This window comes from Haliaeetus leucocephalus, unplaced genomic scaffold, assembly GCF_000737465.1.
Source record: "Haliaeetus leucocephalus isolate CR32 unplaced genomic scaffold, Haliaeetus_leucocephalus-4.0 Scaffold0, whole genome shotgun sequence".
In the NCBI taxonomy this organism is placed as follows: Eukaryota; Metazoa; Chordata; class Aves; order Accipitriformes; family Accipitridae; genus Haliaeetus; species Haliaeetus leucocephalus.
Genome location: NW_010972436.1, coordinates 27,243,201 through 27,251,594, shown reverse-complemented (window position 1 = coordinate 27,251,594; position 8,394 = coordinate 27,243,201).

The following is an 8,394-nucleotide window of genomic DNA, read 5'->3' as shown; positions in this document are numbered from 1 at the left end:
TTAAAGAGCCGTGAGTGGTGTTGACACGCCAAAAATGAGTGATGCTTCTGCACGAAGATAGAGCAGAAGGGAGCGGTGAAGTAAACGAGTGTTATAGCCTGAAATCCCAATAGGGTAACGCAGGAGTCACTTTCTAAGGCTGCGGAGGGGAATACACTGAAATGTTTCGTTTCAGGAAAAAGGAGGTTTCTTCTTTTTTGCCTTCCTTCCCCCCCCCCCCTTTTTTTTTCTCCTGGAAGCAGTGTTTGTTTTCATTGTTACAGTGTTTACATTTCCTGTCATAGTAAAAATCCACAAAGGTTGTCTTGGTCTGGTGAGGGGTCTGGAAGAATGACTGCTAATACTTAAGTCTACTGTATAAGCAGATGATGTACTGAGTTATTAAAATCACTGCAATCTATTGTCTTATATCTTTCATTACTTGAATGAATTTACAATGCTGTGGCCAGGTTGCTGCTAGGACGTTGTGTGCAAGCATCTTCACACTGAGTTACTTGAAATCTGCAAGTTTAAAAAGTCCCTACAGGTATTTGTAGCTTAATATTTTGGGTACGTTTGCCCACTTTTAATGTGTTGCTGAAACCTTTGAAATCTTTTGGGGGTATCTGAATGCTGCATAGGTGAGAGTCACAGTGTATTCTTCACAGCATGCGGTGGTCCTGCTTTTCCAGCAGGCGCGTTTTCACCAGTGTTTTCAGGGCAGGGGAATTTGGCAGCTTTTTTCCCCATGTTCACAGCCACTGCAGCTGAAGCCCAGCTCTGTTTATACACTTCCGCACAGGCACTGGGGGCATTTTGCATGTTACTGTGAGATGAGGGTGTAGCTACTACTGCTTCTAGCTACTTTAAAAGAATATTGTTGGGAGTACAGTTTCTGCTGAATGTAGCAAAAAGGTATGCTACATTTTGACTTCAAACTATTCTCTTAACTGTTTGCCTGTGCGGTATTTTGCTTTTAAGTAGACTGTGAGCCCTTCAGAAAAGTCTGTCTTGTTTTTTCTGTAACACACTGTTCTCAAGCTAGCAGAAATAATTTATGCCTAAACTGTTTTTGTGGATTTGTGTCTGAATTTTCTCTCTTTCCCACTGTCTTGCCCAGGCAAACAAGTGTGAAATTCTGCTGTTGGACTTCATTCGAAGCTATTGGGGTCTATTCATATCACTAAAATTAGTGCATGTACTTTCGGACTGTGCTGCCATAACACTGGAAACGTTTGGGCTTCCTCTATTTTCTTTAATCCCTGGTCAGTGCGTGGCTTCAGATTTTTGATTTATTTTTTTTTTCTGGAAACACTCGAATTCAGTGTGTACTATCAGCAGCAGTGGTGCAAATACGCTGTTCCAAAAACCTAAATGTGAAAAGGGGTGTAAAAGCTTCCTGTGTCATGTTTGTTCTATGTTGTCATTCTCAAATTGTGCTTACATCAGACAGTTGGAGGAGCTGGAGGAGGACAGTCGCCATCTCTGAATGCCATTACAGCTTTGTGGAGAGAAACCGAGGGAGACTAGAAATAATGTAAACATGGGCTGAGGTTTTTAGGGAGAGGTGACCTCATTTCCTATTTACTGCTGTGTCAGAAAAGCTATGTGGAATACACTTAAATAATATTTGGCGAAGGTTACGTGCTGTGTGGCACTCTACAGTGTATTTTAGTAGTGCTTTCAGCGCTAAGTGCTACAGTGGTAGCTGTGAAGGAAGAACTTTGCAGAACAAGGTGATGTTACTGTAACTTAGTGAAAATGCCTTGGGAACAGAAGGAAACTTTGGAGAAAGTTGTTGGGTTTTTTTCCCCCTCCCTTTTAAGATCTTTTGTTTGTACTCTGCCTGCATTAAGTTGTTGAAGAGCTTAAGAGCGAGTGGTTTTCTGATTTCCACTATAACACTTCTAGCTGTCACAAAAGTTTTCTTATACTCTGTAAGATGGATTTTGGGGCAGTTTTATTGTTCAGGTTGAACAACATATTTTTAGGTTTAACTCGGATAACTTAAGTGTATGTTGAAGGGCAGCTTGAGGTTTTTTTAAAGAATTTAGTCGGAACCTGTTAGTACTATGCTTTCTCTTTTTTTCTAGTCTTGAGACATTGTAATAATAGTTGGCTGATGATGGGCTACACTTCCCAGCAACTAACTGTATTATATTATGCCTGGTTTTTTTTCTTGTTTTCTTCAAAAAGATGAAAATGGCTCTGTTCTGTTGTCTCTGGATTTCTTAATTTTCTTAAATTATATTTCTTTATTCTTTTTGTAGCATTAAAATATGATGATGTGAGGGAAAGATCAGAGTTCATCTCTCTGAGTTAAGGCAAAGAGCTGTGGGAAAATAATGACTTGATTAAGGAAAAATGTGTAAAAGGTGATAAAATGTAACTGTCTATGAGACATTTGACTGAAAGTGGGGAGAAGGTAAGTCAGGTACAACAATTTAGTGTGAAATAAAGCCTTTAAATAACCTTTAATTTTTGTTACGGAGAACATAGGGCTTGATTTGCTCACTCTGTGCAAGTGTTTCATAGTTCCTTAACTGGGATGAGCCAAATGATAGCATTCAGTGGGGAGACAGGAACAAAAGCAGCAGATGTGTCATCCCCACTGACAAAAAAACATTCATTCCAATGAATTATTTTTTCTTGTGGAGATACCAAGACCTCAGAGGTACAAGAGATGATGGACTGGTTATAAAAACTCTTGTACGGTTAAGTACAATGTTGTTACGCGTGTGTTGTATATTATATGTATATTATAGTGATTAAAATTTACTCACTGGGTCGTGCTTCCTGATTACAACTTAAATGGTTTTGGCAGTATGTGATCACTTGAGAATAATTGCTTGGAAGTTACTTCTTGCGTGAGAAGGAGGAGAAGATGCATTTCAAAACCTTCCATGCACTTTTCTTCTTTCCCATCCGAGAAGCATTTCACAGCTAAATAAAGCAGTTTGGCTGTATTTCTCAGGCAGTCCCCGGAGGCCTCTGCGTGAGGGAGACAGTTCCTAAGGCTCAGGGTTGCGGCCCTATCCCGTACGTTGTTGGTATTGCACAACAGAGGAAAGACTACAATTCCCATAGTACTTCCACATACTGGTACTCCAGTGACATCAGACATTACATGGCTGAGACTGGTTGTAAAGCAAGAAGACCAAAAATGTAAGCTTGGTGTTTCTTTCACTTCTGTAGCAGGGCCTTTGGCAGTGTGAAATCTTTGCTTACTAGGGGAGGATTTCAGTTGCTGCAGAGGTATTTGAAAGGGTGTGTATCTGAAGAAAACATGAGGTGACATTTAAGGGCAAGCAATTTGTACTGTTTCTCGTAGTGTTGGTGCTGTTTAGAGACTCCTCTGTCTAGGAATAGCTGTGTGGAGTAATTGCTTAATGCCAGCGCTGCTCGTTTGTCTGGAGGGGCCGTTGCCTTGCCCACAGCCCGAAATCTGCTTGCTTCTTTTCTGCTGTTTTTGTCCTGCAGCTTCCAGGGGTGGAGGAGAGACGCTATCCATAGCCTGGCAACAGTTTCCGCGTGCGTATAGTAACTGAGGTGTGTAGCGTGCGTCCCATGGCAGCGACGTTAGGGGAGGTAAACGAGGTGTGGTGGCAGTGGTTGTTCAGCATCACATGGGCTACGCCACCGGGCTTGAAAGCACGGGGATCAGCTGCTGCTGCAGTGCTCTAGTGTGTACAACTGGCGTGTTCGAGTGCCTGTGCTGCCTTTGCTTCCCCAGTGGCCTGTGTCGGTGGGAGGAATGCAGGCAGGGAATGGCTGGTGGTAACATCTGTGCAGGTTTGTCTCGGTGGAAGTTGATTCTCGCAACGGGATGAGGTTTATGTGGGTTTTGTTCTTCAGGAGAGATGCTAGGTGTCTGGAGTAATGTTGGTATTTTAGAAAGCTGGAAAACAATACAGCAAAGCGATTTCTGCAGTGTAATATTTGCTTAGGTTGCTGTAGTTTAAAGTAAGTGTAATGATTTATTTGCCTGATAGTGCCCAGCCTTTCAAGTGATTGCATATTGTGAGCACCTGGCAAAAACTTAATTCTCCAAACAGAAATCTCACTTTGTGTTGACCACCAGAGTGTTCTAATAGGGACAAGGAGGAGAGACTTACAAAGTAGATGGGAAACTTGGGAATACTCGCTGTCATCCTTTCACTGAGAAATGTAATAACTTCTCCAACAGGTAATAGATCCCCTTTCATTTCTCTTTAGAAACAGTTTAGATCTGTTAAATGACACCGTATCAGTGTTTGCTCAGTCTGCAATCTTGAAGAGATCTACTTAGTACTTGAATTTTCACAAAGTGAGGAGCAGGTCAAGTGGGAAAAGTAGCGTTATATCTAATCTTGGTAGTCTAATGAAATTAAGGTACAAATCTCTATAAAATGATATATAGTGTATACAGATCCTTGTGCAGCAGATTAAAAAAATTCTATTGATTTGGCCACATATGCCGGTTTGTAAAGAGTTTGTTTTTACACATTCATGATAGTTTCAGATTTTTTGTTTGTTTAAAAAATGTATTTGGAAAGACATTTTGATTTAATGGAGTTTAAATTATACTAGACAGTCCATCTAAATGAATCTCGAAAAATATTTTGTAACTCCAGTTGGAATTTTATATTCCTAAACAAAAAGGGTTATACTGAGAGTATATTAATACCAATAATCCTGTTTTACGGCAACATATATTTGAAAGGACATAGTCTACAAATCATGTACTTAAGCTGCCTTTGGATTAGTTGACTCTAAAGTGAGTGGAAGTTCAGTTAAAAACTCTGTACCTGTTTGTTTAATAGTCCCTTGTGTTTCCCTGGTCTACCAGGAGATAATGGAGTGGGACACGTGGTAAGAATCCTAACTGAAGGTGATTATATAGAGGTAGATGGTATTAAGTTCCCTTTTATTTCCGTGGAGCCTGCATTGAACACGAATATGTTAGCAAATACATGTTTAAGTATTTGAATGACTAGATATTTTGAATGTCGTAGGCTGTTAAGTGACAGATGCATTAAAAAGAAGCTGTCTTTCACCACCTTCATAAAACTTTCCCTTAGCAGTCCGAAATTTGAACTTTTGGATAAAGACATCTTGCAGCTGGGTTGTGTTCACTGTGTTTACATCTGGCAACCTCATGTCAATGTTTCATGAAGGGTGTTTTTTAATTGGGGATTAAGGTCTTATGACTTTTATAAACAAAAAATATCCTCTGAAACTCCACAGTAAGGGCGGAAGGCTTCAGTCCTTGTCGTATGCAAAAGTACTTGGAAATAGTAGGACTCCAGTTGAAGTATGTGTGGCTATGGACCACAGTTAGCCTGTGTAGATCTATAAAATCTATTACTAAAACCAATATCAGTGACTTTTTTTAGTAGTTTAAATGAATTGTAGATCAGCTTCGTTTCTAAGCTAGCTGCTGGCACATTATTCCTTATTTTTTCTAATTAATAAGGGAAGAATTGCAGTAGCTGGGGAGGTTACAAATTTGAATTTCTGAAATTACTGACTTCAGAAAGGCTGAAGTTAGGATAATTGCACCTATGTAGCCACAGTTCCTGGTGAATAAATCTGTATCACAAGTTTCCCAAGTGCTTACTATGCTTAATTTCTTGTCATTGACATTCTAAGTTTTAATATAAATGTTGCAGAAATGTTCTGTGTGTTTGGGGGTTTTTTTTGGCTCAGGAAAAAGTACCTCTCAGGGGTACTGGCATACTGTTTCAACGGTAATGCTTCATAAAGGTGGAATTGAGAAGCAGATTGGAATCTCTTCCCCAACAAACTTTATGCTATATAGCTTTGTAAAGCAGATAGGCCTAAATATAAAACAAGTTCAAAACAGGTGAGTTAGAGAAGTGTGGGTCTTTAGACTTAACAGCAGTTTTCCCATGTAACTTGATTCTGGAACTTGTAAACCCTCAGGTAGTGTAGGTGGAAGTTTTTAGGCCTTCTTCGTGATCTCCCTACAATATTAAGGTAATGTTTCAGATCGTCTTTTTTTCTGGAGGATTAGATGTACTGTAGCATGTGGAACTGCAAAACCTGTGATGCAGATACTCTTCCATGATGGCATCAGTGTGTGTACACGTGCACACTGTGTCTCTCTGAAGTGCAATATAAATCCACCTGAAGATACTACTATTTGTTTTACTTTGAAAAGCAGGCATTCAGATTAGCAACATTCCCGTTAATCAGTGAGGAATAATTCAATGTTAAATTTCATACTTGCTATGGCTTCTGTTTCTGTTTGATCAGTGCAAGAAGATTGTGGAAAGTGTGCGTGTGTCCACATGTATGTACATATATATACGGAGAAAACATTATCCCTGTCTTTGCCAAGGGTGGAAGGCACCAAAATTAGTAGGGTGACTATATACATGCTGAGAGGGCTCTCTATTTACAAGGTTCATTTAAAGTTTCTAGTGTTAATTTAAAAAAGCATTGGTGAGAGGATGAGTGGACATTACACTCCTAAGAAAGACAAGGGGGATTGCTTTTTTTGGGATATCGAATGGTTATGTTGCTGAGGAATCTTGTCATTCCTACAGTAAGCTTTGGATCATCCATCAAATTCAGTGAAACTGGGGGAGAGGTGGATGGATGTCTCGGAGGAGAGGTACGGATTGGTGTCCTCGCAGGGAGAAAGGCTTCCGTGTGATTTTAAGTGTTCAGTGTGGCCTGCTTATCCAGTCACGTTACAGTGGGCTCTTAGCTGGTCACCATTAGGATGAGTAGGGAGGGACTGGGGAGACCGAGAGGACGCGGTAAGGAAACGGCTGCTGTTACGATGGGCTTGGGGTAGGGCATGAACGTGTAGGAAGCCAGTCATCAGTTCTCCCTGCTGATGGAACAACTTGTTTCCTTCTGGTGTTGTGCTGTGATCATTCGTCTTTTTGCTCAAAGTTCTTTTTGAACAATGTCAGAAGAAAATAAACTTAAAACTGTTTACAAAGTCAGGATGTGATATTAAAGTACTCAATGAGAGCTTTTTTTTTTTAATTTATCAATTTAACACAAAGCAAGCTGGCAGTGCTGCTTTAACTAAAGCAGTGGCTTCTACCAAAGCTCTAATGTAGCACCTTCATATCCTGAAGATATCCCAAAAGGCCTTTCTAGAAATGAATTATTTACCAGTAGTGCAATAAGCATGTGTTTTTTATCAGCCCCTAAAAGCTAAGTGACAGCCACAGAAGTTTACCATTGAAAATCTATTTTTCTGAAAGAGGGTGTTTTGGCTGGAGCACAGAGGTAGCACTCTTACCTTTTTTCAACAACTGTGTAAATTTTAAGCTTCGGTAGGACTCTTACATAGGTTGTGAAGCCTAATGCAGCACCTGCAATGCTTTGAAAGTTTCCCATGACTTGAAGTAGTTCCAATTTCAAGATATAAATGGATTGTTGTTTGGGCTTTCAGGTACCAAGTAATGATTTCTGAAACCCACTTCTAAAGTTGTGAATAGTTACATTGTGTCACAGAGGTAGTGATTAGCCAAATCATTAATGGGTTTCATTAAGTCTGCTTTAAGTCTGCTTTGACAGAAGAACAGCTAATATATCACAAATAGTTAAAAGATTGGTAAAGGTTAGTGGCTTAGACACATACTGACTGAACAAATCGTCATGGGTGGTATAAAGATATTACTAGTCATCCTTTCTGAAAGGAGTCTAATAAATTTAGCATCTAGGAGCAGTTGTGCACACCTGAGTGATCTCATTGCAGAGCCCACTATCTTAGCTTAAATACAAGGAGCCTAATCTTCCCATCTGCCTGGGCCACAGAGCTTTCTGTAGTGTTGAGGGTTGTATTACTGTGGCTCTTCCCTTGCAATACGGCTGGTGTATTGTACGTGCAGTGAAGACCAACTGGTGCAAGAGCAGCAAGCTCAGTGCTTCCCAGAAGCATCGACTTAACTACATGGATGTTTCACTGAATCGTTCTGCAACCCATTCCTGAATGCAGACTTTCCCGTTGGTCTGAGCATGTTTTTGTGCAGCATGGTGATGGAAATGCTATAGGAAACCTCACAAAACTAGCTATCAAGAATGGGTTAACTAATTCATCCAGCTATTAGCCTGTTTCCAGTAGGCCCTTGGAAAAGAGAAGAGCGTGGACTTGACTGTGGTTTGAACAAATCATTGTAACAGAATGCAGATTGGACATGAGATTAGGTAAATCCTTAGTTCTACCCTTCAGCAGGTCAGAGTAGGTCAGCCACAGTTGGATGTGGGTATAGTCTGACATCATCTTACTACTTTAGGAGAGGAGCAGGTGCTTTGATAAGTTTTAACAATTTATCATAATATGACTGTTGCACACTTTATCTTGATTTATCTTAATTGTAAAAGCAGCCCTTCCCCCATTCATTGCTTCCACCAATTAAAGCTTTGTGTCAGTGAAGATGAAGCCTTACA